The sequence below is a fragment of the Pongo pygmaeus genome, chromosome 15 (assembly GCF_028885625.2).
Source record: "Pongo pygmaeus isolate AG05252 chromosome 15, NHGRI_mPonPyg2-v2.0_pri, whole genome shotgun sequence".
Lineage (NCBI taxonomy): Eukaryota > Metazoa > Chordata > Mammalia > Primates > Hominidae > Pongo > Pongo pygmaeus.
This window is the reverse complement of record NC_072388.2, coordinates 53,314,301-53,332,880: the sequence shown is the minus strand read 5'-3', so window position 1 is coordinate 53,332,880 and position 18,580 is coordinate 53,314,301. Positions and strand designations below refer to the sequence as shown.

The window sequence follows — 18,580 nt, the reverse complement described above, 5'->3', positions numbered from 1 at the left end:
CACAGCACAGCTGACCCCTAGAAAGGAGACGGCTGGTCATTTTACATGGACCACATCACTGCAGAAGACCACAGAGATGTCCATGCCTTAAGCAGAAAACCCAACACAGTCTTGACAACAGGCTGCAATACTCTTTAGTAGAAAACCTTGACTGCAAAGCTGGAAATAGTCAGTGCTTCTAGCCTACTACCTCTTCTCTTCTCAGAAACTTAGCATCTGGCGGGAGAACCCTCTGACTTCTCATCTGGCGATGAACAAAAAAAATAAGTAAACAGCCCAATTACATCGTTAATTCTAGCTGACCTGGAAAGTGATATAGGAGTCAAGGAATAAACACCTGTCCTTGAAGAGATGGGAAGGCAATAGAGCTTTAAGACAAAATTCTTCAACGTAGGAATTGACAGTGTTACTTACAGAAGGAAAGTTTCATCTGATTATCATTTTAAATTTCTCATTATGCCACAGATAGGTGGTAGGTGGATTAATTTGCTTCAGTGGCCAAGGTACCTGGAATATTTTACAGTAGGGTATTTTAATGGCCAATATTAACTGTAATTTATCACTGTAAGTTTAGTGAGGAAATTGAAAAATGATCATATTATAGGTGTTAGACATATCTACAGATAAAATGGAATGCATGCCTTCTACAAAAGGCATCCTGAATACCAGTCAATTTGCTATTGGCTTCCACTGTAAAATAGTTGTTAAGTTTCTCCGGCGGGGTGGGAGGGGAGAAATTAAAAAAAAAAATCATGTCAGTGGTTCCTTTGCCCTATTGGTTTGGCAAAATGTGAGAAATCACATAAAAAGCTAGTTTCGTGGCTCACACCTGTAATCCCAACACTTTGGGAGGCCAAGGCAGGCGGATCACGAGGTCAGGAGCTCGAGACCATCCTGTCTCCACTAAAAATACAAAAAATTAGCCGGGCGTGGTGGTGGGTGCCTGTAGTCCCAGCTACTTGGGAGGCTGAAGCAGGAGAATGGTGTGAACCCAGGAGACGGAACTTGCAGTGAGCCGAGATCGCGCCACTGCACTCCAGCCTGGGCGACACAGCAAGACTCCATCTCAAAAAACAAACAATCAAACAAACAAAAAACTAGTTTCAGAATCAGCTTTACTATTATTTGTGCAGCGTATTATTTTAAAGAACACCCGTGTAAGTATCTTGGCATCTCTCAGTATCTGGCAGACAGGTTGGTACTTGGTATATCAAGAGCCATGGGGCTTCTCTTGCCACTACTAAATAAGTCAAAGTTCAAACTCAAGGGGTAAAGGCCAAAAAAGGTGGTGACCTAGAAAGAGAAGCTGACGTGGGTCCACATACCATGACCAGAAGCCTCTCCAAAGATGTGACATGGAGAGAGAAGCCTTTGATGGTTTCAGGTCAAAGCATCTCTCCATATGTCAACAAGCAATAGTCAACTGTAAATGTAATCATTAAAGAACAATCTAGACAGAGTGACACAGTTGGAAAATCCACTGAAAAAAATGAAGAATAACAAGTGGAAACCATAGGTTAGTGGAGAGTGAATTCTACAATAAGGAAAGTGAAAGGGTAAGACTCTAACCAATTTTGCCTGTCTGATTTGTGTTCGTTTTTCCACGTCCACCACAAAACTAGCTTCCTTGGTAATATGAGTAATAATATTAAGTATTATTTAACATTACATGTTAATATTTAATATTTATTGCCATTTATTATATGCCAAACACCTTTTAATCACTTTTCATGTATTAACTCCTTTCCTCACCAAAACAAACCTATGAGGCAAATATTATTATCCCCATTTACAGATGATAAAATGGAGGCACAGAGTGGCGAAATAAGTTGCCCAATACCACAAAACCAGTAAGAAGCAAGGCTTGAATTTGTACGCAAGGATTCTGACTCCTGGATCTATAGTCTTAACCACTATGTTTTAATGTCTCTCAACGAAGAGAAAACAATGTCAATGAAGTAGAATGGGCTCTTTCTTAACTTGACTGGAATAAACTCAGTCAACCAATTGCCATTGCACTGATTCTGTGTTCCTCAAGGAAAGTTTGCACCATAATCACCACCCTAGCATCCACTCTCTACCCTCAGCTGTGGGAAGGACATATGATTGGGAGGCAGACTGATCCATCAATATGATCTCTGAAAAAGCCTATCTTTCATCCGCAAAATAATGAGCTGATATTTTTGTTTATGGGGTAGCCTCCTGTGAGCTTGGACTTGTAAGTATTTCCAGGTCATCCATAAAATACATAATAAAAATCCAGCTTCAGATCTGCAAAGCTGAGGCTAAGATCCTAATCTCCGAAGAAAAAAGCCAAGGAAGAGTGGTGTCCCTTGAAATCCAACCTGAAATGGTCACCCAGCCTAGTTTATGTCTCTGCTATATGGACTATCTAAGAGAATAAAAATCAACTCAATTTCCTGAGCACTGATGACATATGAGCCAGGCACTGAAGTGCTGTCATTATGCCATCTTCCTCATGCACGCTGCTCCTGGAAACAGGGGCAGGGATGCACCAACCATGGAGTGAAGGCTGGTGGTTCCCAAGTATCACAGACCAACACTGCTTCTGTGATAGAATTTTTGCTGACCTGTGGCTAAATAGGAAAAATCTGGATAACACAGTACAAGTTTTTCCTGAAGCTACATGTGTACAGAATAGAGGACTAGCCTTCATTCTGAGATTTTATTCTTCCTACTTCTGATTCTGAAGTGCCTGTTCTTTCATGAAAGGACTGTAACATTACATGACAATCTCAACATTGCTGTTTTTAATATCCTTACTTCTCAAGATCAAAGCTAAACACTATGTTAAACCTCCTCAATTAAAAACAAAATTTTTTTGAATGGTTAGATTACAAAATCCTAGTGTGGGGTCACTAGCCCAGGGGGTTGCTATCCTAGGTTTTTCCTGACCTCAACCAGGGATGGAATTTCGCAAACAAAAAGACGATCCTAGCAGCCTGAATGTACCCTGTGCTGCTGCTGTCTTCCTTGCTAAGCTCCCATCTGACCTCCAGTGACTCCCTCAGTCCCCAGTGGCTACTACCAGTAGGAATTCCCTGTCCTTCCTGGCCAAGCTGACATGCTGGGCAGAATTCAGGACACAGCTTTAAATGTGGTTTCCTGATTAAAAGGGAGACTCCAGTTAGACAGGAAGGAACTCAAGCTTGGGTATTATATGTCATAGTCATCTACCGGTTCTGAGGAATGAATACGTCAACTGAAATGACTTGGAGCAAAACATAATTCCTGAGAAAATCCCTGAGAACCCAGCCAGAGACTCTTACCATTGCAGTCCATCGTTTGTGTCTTCTTTTGGCAATAAAGTGACACACTGAAGACTCAGTTACTCTAAAATACTTTCATACTGAACGGTATTTGCAAGGGCAAAGGGTGGTTGGAAGAAATGAACACTAGGAAGCACCAGATGCAACATCTGTAAGACTCCCCGGCTAAGACAGAGGGCAGTAAGAGGAGAACTGCACAGTGGGAAGGGGAAGATGGGGTGGCTGACTTGGTCCTGCCACTCCACTGCCTTAGAATCTTAGGGGAAATCATTCTCAGGTCTTCTCCTTCCTCGCCTACAAAATAAGATGGCTGGTCATGCAAAAATCCTAAAATTCTGATCCAATTGTTGCCTCAAGAGAAGCACAGCCTACTTTCATGTGTCAAGAAGGACAGTGAAAAATAATATTGAGAGGCCAGGAGCGGTGGCTCACGTGTGTAGTCCCAGCACTTTGGGAGGTCAAGGTGGGTGGATCACTTGAGGTCAGCAGTTCAAGACCAGCCTGGCCAACATTGTGAAATCCTGTCTCTACTAAAAATACAAAAATTATCTGGGCGTCAGGGCGTACACCTGTAATCCCAGCTACTCGGGATGCTGAGGCAGAAGAATTGCTTGAACCCGGGAGATGGAGGTTGCAGTGAGCAGAGATCATCACGCCACTGCACTCCACCCTGGGTGACAGGGCGAGACTCTGCCTCAAATAATAATAATAATAACAACATTAAGAGGAAGTCTTGAGGGCAAAGTTGAAAGTTCCTCAGGAGCCTCAAGGCCCTGCCTAGACACGAGTGAAAAACAGCTGAGCCCTGGAAACACCTCCGGGGGGTTCTTTGCAGGGTGAGCTTCCAACCAGAGTGCAGAAATAAAGAACTGGGCCTACACGGCTGAGAGCAAGGAAGAGAAGGTAAGAGGGAAAGAAGGAAACAGGAGAGAAAGAAATGTAGAAAAAGCAAAGGCCAAAAATAAGTGGGATCTTACAAGCAGCAGGGAGCACGTGAGAGGGCAGGAATGAAGACAGGGCTACGTGAGGTTCACAGCGGACGGCTGGAGAGGCGGGAAGTAAAGAGAAGGCTCACAGAGGGAACTAGCAGATGAACAGAGAAAGAGCAAAAATGGAAGAAGAAAAGAGAATCAGGATTCTCATTTTGAATAGAAATAGGATTACTTAACTCTCCCAATATCCATTCATCAAAACAGTTACCAAATGCAAGGTCTCATGGCATCTTGCCAGCTGTGTCTCCATGAAGAGTCCGAGATTAAGTAGAGAAAACCCACACTCTTAAAGAGAACTATATAGTACCATTTTCTGCTGTGTGAACACAGATGCAGCCCATCTGTACGCAGATACGAAAGGAAAAAACTGCACAAAGGGTCCGTAACCTTAAAAAAAAAAAAAGATTCTGGGTGAGGCTATCCAGAAATAGAACATTTTGATTACAAAATAAAAACTAGGTCAATAAGATAATGGACATGATTTAAATGAAAATCACAGTATTTGTAATGGGCTAAAAATGGTATCAATGTTACTGCAGAGAAGGAATATAATTAAATGTATTTTTAAACAGCAGCTCCCCGCCCCAGTCCTACAAGTCCCAGGCCAGCCACCAGTATTCCTCCACCTCATTGGAGAGGAATGTGCTGGCATGCCGCAAGTTGGTCTGAAGAATGTGGAGTTTCCGTACTACTTCAGAAGATCCCAAATGACACTGGTTAGCTACATTCTTTCACTTTTAGATCACTGTTATTCATTTATAAAGCAAAGGAATGGAAAGGCTAGGGATTTGACCATATAAATCTCTTTTACCATTTTTACTATATGGCCAGGAAACACATAAATGCAGATATAACTGCCATGATTCCCAGGCTACTGAAACAAAAGATTTTGGGAGAATTCTAGACAGTTATGTGAGGTGGATATAGATAGATCCTAAAAGGCTTAAGCACAGGCTAGGAATTAAAGGGTGGAAGTGCAAAGTTCTGGTGTGCTTTCTACAACTTGTGGTCTGATCTTCCGGAGAAACACTAACTCTTGAGTGTAATTCATCTTCTAAACCCTCCCTTGGAAAAGAGGGGCAAAGAGGAGCAAGATAAATTAAACCTAAATGATGCAGTCCTGGATGGTTTACAATGACCAAAGTAGATACAAGAAAGTTGCCACAGCATTTCCTCAGATGTCTATATAAGAGTCATGGCCAAGGAGTCTGTCTATGATGAAACATCAATGGCCCTTCCAAATTTGGGATGCTTTCGGGGGCAAATGGAAATCAGTGAGACATTATCTATGATGAATACATCACTACTTTGGCTCATATATATCATTCCTTTATTAAAGGAAATTGCATCGACATTTATACCCCGAAAATCTCAAATAAAATATGCACATGATTCCATATAAATATTAATCATTCAAAAGAGGTTATTCTAAAAATCTCTGGTGGGTGGTGCATATTTACTAGTAAGTTCTTGAAATGAATTAACTCTTTAATATGTTTAAATTCCAACATATGACCCATTAGTTGCAAAGCATTCATTCATCCTTAGAAAGTATAAGCTTACCTCCCATGAAGCAAATCTGTTAAATGACAACAGAACTTGTCAAACAAAAGAGAAGTAGGAGACTTACTCACTGTATGAAATCACTAATGTCATGCTGAACTCCCTAAGTGCAATTAAGTGTGTTTGTGTAATATCATTTAGTGCCCACATCACCTCCTCTTTACTTGGTGCATTACAATAAAAGGTATTTCAATAAACAGCAGTTGACAGACACCATAACCATGGGTTCCTTCTGAGACTTAAGGAGCACCAAAGCCCTGGAATTCTGAGTCAAGTAAAAGAAGTCGCTACAATAGGTCTTGAGGAATTCTAAACCAAGAGAAAGACCAAAGAGTTCAGGACCATCTGAGCTCCTCCTAACACTTTCAGACCATGCTTATTTACAGTTCCTCACTATCACCAGGGCATCTAAACCATGAAGTGAAAATAGTGAAGAAATGTGTGGCAAGGGTCACTGCAGACTGGGGAACCTCTGCAAATATCCAGAAAGCGAGGTGCTCAGTTTTCTGAAGAAAAGCATTCAATTGATATATATTTTTAAAACTCTGACCTTTCACGACCTCAGTTTGGAGACCTCGGTAGGGATGAAAGAAAATAACTGGAAGGTCAAGCAAGTAAAGAACACTGAAAGAATGCTCAGTGCAAGCATACAACGTGGGGCACGCCTCTGTTCCGTGAGCCTGGTGGGGAAAAATAGATTATTTATAGGGAAAGGGAAACAAGATGACAGAATAAGCTCTTGACAAAGAGGAGAAAAGCTTATGTTGGGAAAATCTGGGTGGGAGGGAAAGGCACTGGAGTCATTTGCACTGTCACGGGATGGAACTGGTCTAGCAGTGACTTTGGCATATTTTGGCTTCTCAGCAGGGAAGAACCAGTTGGGGGCTGGGGAAACCAGTGTTTTTTGGAGAAAGAGAAACAGCTGCTTAAGCACGAGTGTCTGAAGGAAGTCCTGTTCCCTACTGCTAACCCACGAGGCATGACCACAGTCCAGTTGCAGGAGCTACTATAACAAGACGACAAGGAGGCAAGACTGAGCCACTACTGATTAATGCCTGTTGATCTTCAATAATGGGCCATTCCAACAAATGCAAGAAAGGAAAAATCACTAGCCAATAACATGGGGACCCTATCCTATAAACAGAAAGGAATCCCATGGAAAGAATTCTAATTTTATCTATCTAAGCAACTATTGGTTACTCATGCAGGTTCAGAAACAGAGGGGACTATGAGTCAATAAATGATGTAAAAGTTTATCAACAATATGTAAATCCTCTATCTCAAGTCTTTTATCAGAATTGCTAACAAGTTGTGAGTCTGACTGATTTAATTTCTTTTCATTCACTTCCTTTCTGTTGACTTTGGCAGGTAAGGATCAGTGAATTAGAGGAGGCAAGTGGAATTCAAGAGAATACGCTCTGGAATATGTATTCCCTTAGGGTTCTTCAAAAGCCCTTATCTTGCCCTAGTGGTATATCATAAGTCAGTAACAGTAACAGAAAATCTGCTTGTTTTTTTAAAAGTAAACATTCCACTGCCTAAAAGTCTAAGTAGACTAAGAACAAATGCCAAATAAACCAAGATGTGCCATTTTAATGGGAAAAATATGAACTATGACATGTAAATAGAAATCCCACATTTATAAAAGCAGGCAAGTGATTATGTGTGACAAATACTTACAGGCAAATGAGAAAAAGTAGAAAAAGTTCCTCCTTCTAAAATGATCTTTTTACAGCATACAATTCTCTTAAATTCTGACACTTATGCCTGCTTGAAAAAACAATTTCAGTCAACACTTCCCACTGTGTTATTCAACCCCAAGGAATGCAATTTTTATTAAACGGCCCCAAAATACATTCACACACAAGGAGCAGGCACCAATTGACTTGCAACACGACAAAGTCATCCTATAGCTTGACTTCTACCCAGTTGCTATGTCGTCAGGTACTAAACCTCAAATACTCTGTGGCCCACTCCTTCTCTCCTTCTTCTTCCCAAAGCCTCTAAGTGTGGGATTCTTTCCAGTGATCACCGCCCCACACTATGCACATCCCTTCGAAAGACAGCTTTGCAGCTTCAATGACAGTATAAGCAGAATGGCGTGTTTCTCTCCTGGGTCAACTACTCCATTTCACAACAGGATCCTGCAACTTGCCACTCCCTAAAACCTCTGTCTCACTCTTGAATACTTTTGTCATTTAGCTTCTCTTCCTCTTCTGGCTCCTTCCTTCCTTTAAAAATCTTAATAAGTCACAACTCACCAAATCATGAGACAACTCCAGGATCACATGTTCAAATCCTACTCGACAGCCTCACTAGGACATCTAACGGGCATGTCTAGCTTATGTCCAAAACTTTATCTTGTTTGGAAACCTGGTACTCATTCAGTGTTCCCATCTCAATCAATGATACCACTCAATTGCTCAGGACAAAACTTTGGAATCATCCTCAACTCCCCTCTTTCTCTCACACCACACCTCTCATTCAACAACAAATCCAGGTGACTCTACCTTCACAATTTATCCAGAATCCAACCACTTGTCTCCACAGCTGCCACTGCTATCCTGTCTGAGCCACCGCCTCTCCCACCTGGTGTACTGAAACAACCTAAATGAACTCCTACCTCCTCTCTTACTCTTTCGTTACTCTCTGTGCCACATTCAGAGTGGTCATTTTCAAAGGTCAATGAAGCTCTTTCATTCTCCTTCTCAATTCTTCCAAAGACTTCCTATCACATCTAGAACATAACCCAAAGTTTTACATGACCCACACAGCTCCTGGTAGCCCCAGAGCCTACAAGGTTACCTCTCCAACTTCATTTCCTGCCACACTCTGCCTTGTTCAATCCATTCCAGTCACACTGACTCTACTATTTTTCAAACACACAACTCTGAATATCATCTGTGCACATGAATTAAATACTACCTCTCTGCAAACATTAAATTGATCCATCTACCAACCTGCTTCTCTGATACAGCCTCAGGATACACATTGTCTACAAGGCGTCTCAAGCTAGATGTTCCTATGCCAGCACAAATTAGACAATGCAAAAAGGAGCTGTTCCCCCATCACTAGGCTGGAAGCCTTGAAGTAGCTGCCAACCTTCACTGTACTTCAACCCACAATAAGTTGGCTGCCAAATCCTCCCGTGTTCTCCAGCACAGAAGTCTCAATCTGTCCTTTCCTCCTCCTTCCTCTATTCAGAGTCCTGTGCCGGTCCTGGTCATCTCCTCACTGAAACCCCGCACCTCTTCCAGCTGCCCTTAGTTTCCTCCTATTGCTATAACAAGTATCCTTCCAGAAGTCTCACAAAAGATTCTGTCTATATCCATGTACAGGTGCCAGGGAGTCAGCCTCCATTCCCCTCTGACTTAATCCCCCTATTGTCTTCCACTGTCTACATGTGGCTACTGCAATTAATTAAAAATCCAGTTCTTCCTCTGCACTAAGCACATCTTAAGTGCTCAAGGGCCACATGTGGCTGGTGGCCACCCTATTGAACAGTGCAGCTGTAGGGCATTCCACTTTTATGCATTTATCCCCCATACATTTATCAATTCAACATTTTATACATTTATCAACCCAACACTTTTATCAACAGCACAGCTGTAGGGTGCAGGAAGTTCTACTGGATAGTACAGAACCTATCCCCTCTGGCAAACCTATTCAATTCCCACAACAAAATCTATGAGAGTAAATTCCATACCCAATCAGCCCTTTGAACATGATTTTTTACTAAGACCTCATGTTTCAATTTTAAGGAGGTCCTAAAATATTCCTCCCTGAGATCCACCCCAATTTTAAGGAAAAGGTATATTACACACCCGTCTCCCTATCCCACATAAACATGACTTCCCTTTCATAAAACTTCTATGCAGAGTAAATATTTACATATCAATATTCAATGTATACCTTTTCCAATTCTGCTCAGCTGTTATGCATGAGCACGTAGTAAATGTACTTAACATGTTGACTATTTTAGACTGAATGGTTTTGGGGGCAGAACCAATATTGAATGGTGCCAAGCACAGAAAGCTCTTTAAAAAGTGTGTTTTCATGAGGGTGATAACATAGTGGGGAAGCAGTTAGGCTTTGGAGTTACCCAGGCCTAGAACTGTTCTGCCACTTACTAGCCGGGGACCTTGGACAAGTTATTTAATCCCTTATCATCTTCAGTTTAAGTATTGGAAAAAGAGAGAAAATGGTAACTATCCTCCTTATAGAGAAGTGATGATTAAACGTGATCACACCTGCAAATCAATTAGCAATGGTTGGTTCATAATGACCACTCATTAATATTAGTTGATGATGATAATAATGTATCAATCATTTAAAATCATTATAAACAAGATAAACTTAAATAATACTTGTGGAAGTTAAAAGTAAGATGAAAAGATATCCCAAATGTAAAGTACTTGTCTTATAGAGTCAAATAAATGTCTTCAGATATAATGTAATAGATATTACTTAAATATCAAACCTTGGAAAATATGTATCAAAGTAACATAAATTCAAACATTTCCATTCTGTTTCTTGTATAAAAGCTGCATTGAGTTTCCAGTCCTTTGGAAAATTTGTCTCAGGGATAGTGGAACCTTGCTTGGCAGGTTGAATAAGTTTCCATTAGTTAAATGCAAGCAGGATGATTTCATTTTAAAAGTGAAATGTGAAAGTGGTTAAAATGGGCAGGATACAACTAATCATACTAGTCTTTTAAAAAATCTGAAAAAAACAAGAAAAAGAGTTCTATTTCAAAGCACATGTGGGCATTATTTTGCATTAAGTGCTTAAAGGCCCATTCTCCCAGTGAACTGATAAAATAGGCACAAACAGTCCACACATTTGGAGCATGAGCTCTTTCTCCCTACCTCCAGTAGCTGAAATTCAGAGGTGGCTATATGGACTCAAAAGCCAAAGCCAGTACATTAATTCTGCCTAACTGGCCATCCGTTCTTCTCTTGCTACGGCTTCTACCTGTGCTAGGCCAGTGGTTCTTAATGTGTGCGACCTGGATCAATGGCAGCAGTATCACGTGGGAACTTGCAAATGCTTGGTTCTCCCAATCTACTGCATCACAAACTCTGAGGGTGGGGCCCACCAATATGTTTGAACAATCCCTACAGACGTTCTGGTGCCAGAGCACGGGAAGTACACCTGGGCTGCATTTATGCCCTCTGTTTGGGGGCAGCTTCCACAGAGAAGCCATTAGGCCTCTTCTTAGGTAGTATTGAGAAAGCTTCAACTGGCTTTCATTTGCACTGACACATAATATGGACTCAGCCTTCCTCACTATAACTCAGTTCTCTGATATGAAAATTAATGGAATCACATAATGTTCAGCAGCGCCTAGTAAGTAGGGCCTCTGTGACAAACCTGGGCCATGTGGAGAAAGCGAACCCTAATTATTCATTTTGTTGATCACAAAACTGGCCAAAGAAAACTCCTGGCCCAAAATCATATGGTTTAATTTACTTGGCCTCCATAGGAAGAGTTATTGATCTACAATGAGAGATGAAATAACCACATAAAAGATGGAGTATTGCAGTTAGTTTAGGAAAACCTCTAACACTTCCTTTTTTGAAAAAAAAATAATAATTTTGCAAAGCAAAAGAATCACAGAATTATATAACAAATTCCCACTGACTATATAAAAAATGGCAAGGAAAGATACAGGCAACCCTCTTCAGATGTTTTTCAAGAGATAACATTTCTTAACAGTCAAAACTCAGAGGGAAACAGAGAAGTATTCTGGATCTCAAAACGGGAATAATCACACGAAATGACTTATAAGCAACAACGCCTTAAATGACTTTTGTTGTCATGTTTTAAAAGATCCAAAACAAAATGAAAGCTTATTTTAATACTTTGATGCTTCCATAATGTTGACAGTTATGTTTTCACAATTCAAATATATTCTCCAGCAGAGTGCCTTATTCATATTTTAGTGGAAGGAAATAAAATTCAATATGCATAAATTTAAGGTCTTATGCTTTTTTAAAAACAGGCTTTGAAGTATTTTTTAAACAAGAACCACAGTGTCACATATTTTTGTAATTAAGATAATTTAGAGAAACGAGTAGAGTCTTTCATAAATTAATGTAAAAGATATTGCATAGTTATATATGGCTCCAATTTCTGAAAGAAACCTTAACAGTAGTTATGTCTGAACAGTGGGATAGAGATAGGCATGGCAGAGAAGTAAGACTACTTTAAAAAAGTAGTTTTTTGTAGAGATAGGATCTTACCACGTTGCCCAGGCTGGTTTCAAACTCCTGGGCTCAAGCAGTCCTCCTGCCTCAACCTCCCAAAGTCCTGGGATTGTAGGTATGAGCCACTGTGCCTGTCCAAACTTTACCTTTTTCACTTTAAGTCCTTGGGTCCTATTCAAATTTATTTTTGTACATATTTTGTATAATTTTAAAAACTACACCAGTTAGAAATAAATTAACTTAAAAATAATAAATCCATATTATTACACCATCAACTTTTGGTACACATTACACTGAATGTCACTGAAAAACTTCAGGTCGCCATTTCAGATAACTTTTTTTTTTAACAGTTTGAGTACACTATCACCAGATACCAGTAGATTCTCAACTAGTAGTGGTAGAAGTTAGCCACATTGCAAATGAAGAAATGGAGGCCCAGAGAGATTAAGAGATTTTCCCACACCATCCAATTTACTGATAATGAAGGCGAGGCTTGCCCTCAGTCCTTTGACTTCTCAATTTATGCTTTTTAAAAAAATCATATCATGTTGCCTGTCACATGTCCTGCAACACCACTCATGTGTTTAAGATCTGAATCATACTAACTTACTACAGGTTTTACAAAAACATAACTCCATTAGAATTAAAGCTGAACGTTAGAATCAAACCCTTCCCTTACCAAGAGCCATGCAGAGGCTCCGCACAGAGGCAGTAATGGAAGGGTCTTGGACTTGAGACTTTCTACCTGAATCTGACTCCTCTAATTACTAACTGTGTGACTAATTGCATGTAGCCTCTTTATGTCTTCTTTTCTCACCTGCACTGTGGTGATTAAAAACATCTACCTACTTACTAGTGTTGTGAAGGTGAAATGAACTAATTTCTGTCAAGTACATAGCCAGGTGCCTGGTACATAACAAGTGCCCAATAAAAGTTAGCTATTACCCGTCAACATTTAAATTAATAAACTAGGTGCAATTTAGAACCTCTCTAATTTCTATTTTAAATCTACTAGAAGAATGGTATTTAACCCCCAAATTTGATTAGAAGTGCCCACCTTTGAGAAGATTTGCACTTACCGCAAGTTAGTAACCTTAGACAAGATACACCTCTCTGTCCCATTCTCCTTAGCAGTAAGGGCTGAGATGCTCAGATTCAAGAAATGTGTGTGAAAACACTGGAAAATGGCAAAGTTTCCTAAACAAAAGGTAGACTTTGTTTTTAGCTTACCCTGAATCACAGCCAGTAGTCAAGAGAGGCCTTCCCAGTGGTTTGCCCTGAAACTTCCAGATCACCCAAATGACCTTTGACTGCTTCTCCCAGCTGTCCGCAGTGAGCATTTGTTCTACCGAGTCCCTCCTGGACCTACAGTCTTCCCCGCCCAGTGTGAAGCCCTTCTCCCCCACCTGCCCTACATTAGAGCCCCTCTTTTCTTCTTTCTTTGGTGGAAAGGCATCTGTTCTCCAGGCTGAAAGCACACACAAAAAACCTGTGACTAATTTCTTTTCAAATCTGAAGGCAGTCTTCCACTATTCTCTTCAGTCAGGGAGAAGTAAGTCAAATCCCTGTGACTTCCTTAACAAAAACATTCTTTGAAGGCACAAACAGAATAAGCAATAACTGACAATTTAAACATACCTAGAATACTTTACCACACATATTTCTTGAGTGTCTTATAACACCGCAAAACTTCAAAGAGCATACCGATACCGACTTCTGCCTACCGGCTTAAATGGAAATATCTAGGTCCACTGTTGAGGCATTTCCGGGATATTTAAAAATGTTTACTGGAACTGATAACAACCACCTATTGAGAGCGGGCTGCTGAGGATCTCCGGGCCTAGGAGACCTCCTAGCTCAAGGCTGGTACTTCCACAAAAGGACTGACATTTGCCAATGTCTGGTTTAGTGACAAAGTCAAAAGAACAGCTTTGGATTTTTGAAACCTAAGCATCAAAGATGGGAGGTATGCATTTGCTGTCACCAACAACTGGGTGGAGGAGAAGCTTCACAGGCAGTTTGTTTGTATTGAGTTAGGCCCATCATGAGGCTACTCAGTGAGCTCCATATCAGGGAAGACCATTCGGAAAGGTGTATGCTTTTCTGTCCCCCTCAGAGTTCTTTTTCAAACCTAGATGTTTTAAAGAGAAGTAAATTGAGTAAACAGCAGATGGCGTGCTAGAAGCCAGGTTCTAACTCCCTGGCCCTTGCCTGTTGTCTTAAAGACTTTCCCCCTCCTTCCTTGTTGATTGAACTCTTTATTCTTATTGAGTATCTGCTTTTCTATCCAAATATTAGAGGAAGCAAAGACGGAGCTGAATCAGCAAGTTGCCTTGAGACCTTTGAGGAAAGGGAGTTTGTTTCCCTCACAGTCCAGGGCTTTCCAAGCACCATTACCCCACATATTGGGCTCACTGCTGAGCTCTCTGTCATCCAGAGGTTCTGGTGAACCAGTGACACTGTGTAACGCAGCTCTCAGTGTTTATGAATGTTCACAGGCTGATCACACCATGTTCACGCATGCAGGGTCTGCAGGTTGGGTTACAGCAGACTCGCTTCCTCTTGACTGAGAACGCTTTTCTCTTCCTCTGACTCTCCATCCCTTCTCCCAGTCCCCTCAACCTGATACCAGGAAGCTGGATCATCCACTCAACGGGATCTTTCATTCCTGTTATCTCAGTGATGAACACAGTACCAGGCACATAGCTGGTACTGAATGAATCTCCATAAATCAGTACATGAATGGATAGATGGACTCAGTGCCCATTGCTATCCAAACCACATTGAAAGGCAAGGATTTGCCTGGAGATTTGAGGGCAGGGTCAGGGACAACAAGTTACAGGGCAGGATGAGTTCAAAAGAATTCTATGGAGAGCTGATGCCAGACCAACTTGAGAGCAGCAGTTTATGTCGGGTTTGTAACACCAGCTTCCACTTCTGTGTCTCCTCTACCCACCACCAATTCCCAGAGTATACATTGTAACTCTTCATTGAACAAAGTCCCCTTCAGTCAACAAAGTAGTCTGTGCTCCCCTAGGACTACTTTCCCAGCCTAGAGAAAGCCTCCTCCACATTATCATGACCTTAGTCCCCTGCCCTTAGTGAGATGCCAGGAAAGAAATCCGTAAATCAGTTCAAGCCGTCATGCTGGTACATGACTAGATATAAGCATCTTAGTGAGAGACTTAGAACTAATATCTACTTTCCAAGAACTTAAAACTTACTGACTTCTGGCCGGGTGTAGTGGCTCATGCCTGTAATCCCAGCACCTTGGGAGGCTGAGACGGGTGGATCACTTGAGGTCAGGAGTTCAAGACCAGCCTGGCCAACATGGTGAAACCCTGTCTCTACTAAAAATACAAAAATTAGCTGGGCGTGGTGGTGTGCACCTGTAATCCCAGCTACTCAGGAGGCTAAGGTAGGAGAATTGCTTGAACCCGGGAGGAGGAGGTTGCAGTGACCCAAGATTGCACCACTGTACTCCAGCCTGGGTGACAGAGCGAGACTCTATCTCAAACAACAACAACAACAACAATAAACTTACTGACTTCTTGATAAAAGCCTATGTAGAAAATTAAAGGTCACTGATTCTCCACAGAAAAATTGTTCCACATAGAAAAAAACTATACTGGACTTGGAGTCAGAAGATTTGAGTGTGAATATTGGGTTTGCCTCTTAATGGTGGGTTGTCTTAAGCAAAATACATACTCTCTGGGTCTGAAATGCTATCATATGTAAAATGCTCCATGTCTCATATGCCACTATGTGGACTAAATGCAACAAGATTTTTAATATTGCTTTGTAAAATCTAATGTAGTGAATGCATGAGTGTAGTGAAGCAGTAAAGAAAAAAAGAGACAAGGAGACTATTCTTTGAGAATCTAGAATTAAGATAGGACAGGAAATTGGCATCACATTAAATGAGTTTTAAAGAAGACTAGGTTGTCATCTGTAGGTCTAAACATATACTAATAACACCAAAAGTACAGGTGGTCCCTGCTTATAGACCCAGAGTATGCCTAGAGATGTGGTGATGAAGAAGAAACTGATGATAATGCCTTTACTAAGTGATAACTATGTATCTGGCATTAATCTGAGCACTTTATATGTATTATCTTGTTTAACCTGACAATAGCCCTGAGAGGTGTGTAATACCATTATCACCATTTTACAGATGAGAAAACAAGTTAAAGCCTAGAGAGTTCAAATCATCATTAAGTGGAATTCCCTCTGAGTGCACAGTTTTCAACATACTGCTGAATGAGAGGATAAAGGCATTAAGGAGGAACAGCCGCGCTTTTATTGAACAGGACTGAAAGGGTGAATTGGAGAGAGGTGAAGCTCAAGAGCAGGAGGTGGAATGAAGTTACAGACACTGAGAAGAAACCTGTGAGACTCCTAGTGTGAAAGACCAAAAGGAAACTCTTGATGATGGAAGACAAAATGCAGCCTGTGTGTAAGGGGAAGGCCAGTAGGAAGCAGGGAGAATGTAATTGTTGGGAAATCAGTGGAGATATACTACAGCATTCTCTCTCCCCACCGCCTGTCCAGTACACCAGGCACACTAATCAGCAATGTTCTCATTCTCAGAGGCAGGACCTGCTGCTGTGACAATTGAGGGCTGGGGTGAGGGTATGCTGATGAAGCTGTTGCCATCCCCAAAGCCTCGTGCCACCTCTGAGCATTCAGCGCCATTCCCGTGAGCAGTGACAGGAAGAAGCAGCTAAAGCTAGCTGTTACCACCAGACTGCTAATGAAAACCAGAAAGTCTGCAAACAAAACTGCCGGCTTCTCCAGAATCGAACCAGAATGGTATAAATTTGGAAAAGGAGCCCTTTCCACTGGGCACAGGTTTCCCCGCAGTGAGTCCCATCAACCAAAATGAGATCTATAAATCCTGACAATGTCTCTGCGATTCTGCATTTTTCTTCTTCTAAATCAATAAATAATTGATTCTGTGTCAATAGGGACCTCTTATATCCCAAACACAGACAAGAGATTTTAGAGATAAGCTACAGATCTTTACAGTCATGAAACAGATTTACAAACCCAGAGTAAAACATAAAAATCTCATAGCACGAAACTTCCAGGTACTGTTGAGAGAGAGACACGAGGGCGCTGGGAGATGAAGGAAGAGGGAAAATCATTTCTGGGGGAAGAGTAAAGGTCTGGTTGTAGGTTTGGTTTTGTTTCTTTTGGGGGAGGGCCAACAGAAGCTACTCTTCCCTGACTTGCTTGGAGTAACAGACTTGCAGATGGTGATTTGAGGGTACACTGCAAACAAAATCCCAAGGCTATTTTTTTTTTATCAAACATAGATATTTTTCTTTAATTAGCCAATTCAAGCAGACATTTTGGCCAGACATAGCCTATTGAAAATAAGCAGAATTACAAGGATTTGGCATTTTAAAAAGGAGTAGTTTGTCAATGGCAGAATGTTAGACTGCTTCTTTATATCCTTGTCTATGAGCCAGACATAGCAGAACTAGTAATTGGTGGTGTGTATGTGTGTGTGTGTGTGTTTCAAGCAATGCTGACTTGACATTCAGAACATCTGCTCGAGGTAGGCAAGCAGCAGGCATCCCTAGCATCCAGGAGAAATGAAGTACAGTGCTATGAGCTGCCATGTTTGAAATCCCAAAGCAAAGGAGAAACACCTTAAAACCCCAGGGTTGAACATGGAATGAAGGCTCCACATAAAAGTGCTGAGAGATTCCGAAGGAAGGTAAAGGGAAGTGCTGCCCGCCGTAACAGGCCACCTGGGCTGCCAATACTGCGTGTGGCCCAGCTGCTGGTGGCTGTGAGGAGTGGCCCCCACTTGTGAGGCTGGTTGCCTTCCTCCTCCCTCCTTTGCCCCCCTCACACCAACCCTGCTGCCTTAGTTGAGGAAGAATGCTGGGTTAGATGAGGGCGAGGCATTTTAGACAAGGGTGGGAGACACATACAAGAAACAGAGATGCTGAGAAACTTCACCAAGCTCAGCCACCATGTTTCTTACATCTCCATGACTGCAAGCTAGAGGAGATCGTAACAATAGCAGCAGCAGCAACAATAACAGCTGCCGGTTATTTTGTGCCCCCACGCAACAGGCACTGTGCTCAGAACTTTACATATAATATTTTATGGATTCTGACATAACTCTGTGATGCAAGTTATTTTCCCCACAATAGAGATGAAGAAATAGAAGCTTGGAGGGATTAAAGTAATTTGCTGGGGTCAATAAGTACCAAATGGCATGGTCCATGGATCTGCTAAACCATGTCCTTTCTCTCTAGCATGCCAACCTTGCTCAGGCATCTAGTGAGACAAATGAGTTTCTGTGCCCTAAGGTTAATAAACCTAAACTTAGTCACATTTCAAAAAAATTACAAATGCCAAGAAGCAAAACCAACCTGTTTAATTTAGGCAGTAAACTCTCTTCAACAACACCATTTAAAATAGCACTAACTGCCAAATGTCCACTCTCTTAGAACATCGGTATACACTGGATTCAGGTAATAAAATGAACTTTTCAATTTCTAGCTAG

At 41.4% G+C, this 18,580-nt stretch overlaps 2 protein-coding genes across 7 annotated transcripts in view; one reads left to right on the top strand and one right to left on the bottom strand.

Annotated features, from left to right (window-relative positions):
• The window catches only part of LOC134738148 (uncharacterized), a 47,150-nt gene extending 30,134 nt beyond the window's left edge, over window positions 1–17,016 (top strand). The window contains exon 5 of the transcript XR_010123715.1: window positions 16,229–17,016. The gene's annotated coding sequence lies outside the window, so the exon portion shown is untranslated. The remainder of the gene's footprint in view (window positions 1–16,228) is intronic.
• The window catches only part of SAMD4A (sterile alpha motif domain containing 4A), a 224,610-nt gene that overhangs the window by 135,433 nt on the left and 70,597 nt on the right, over window positions 1–18,580 (bottom strand). The window lies entirely within an intron of this gene.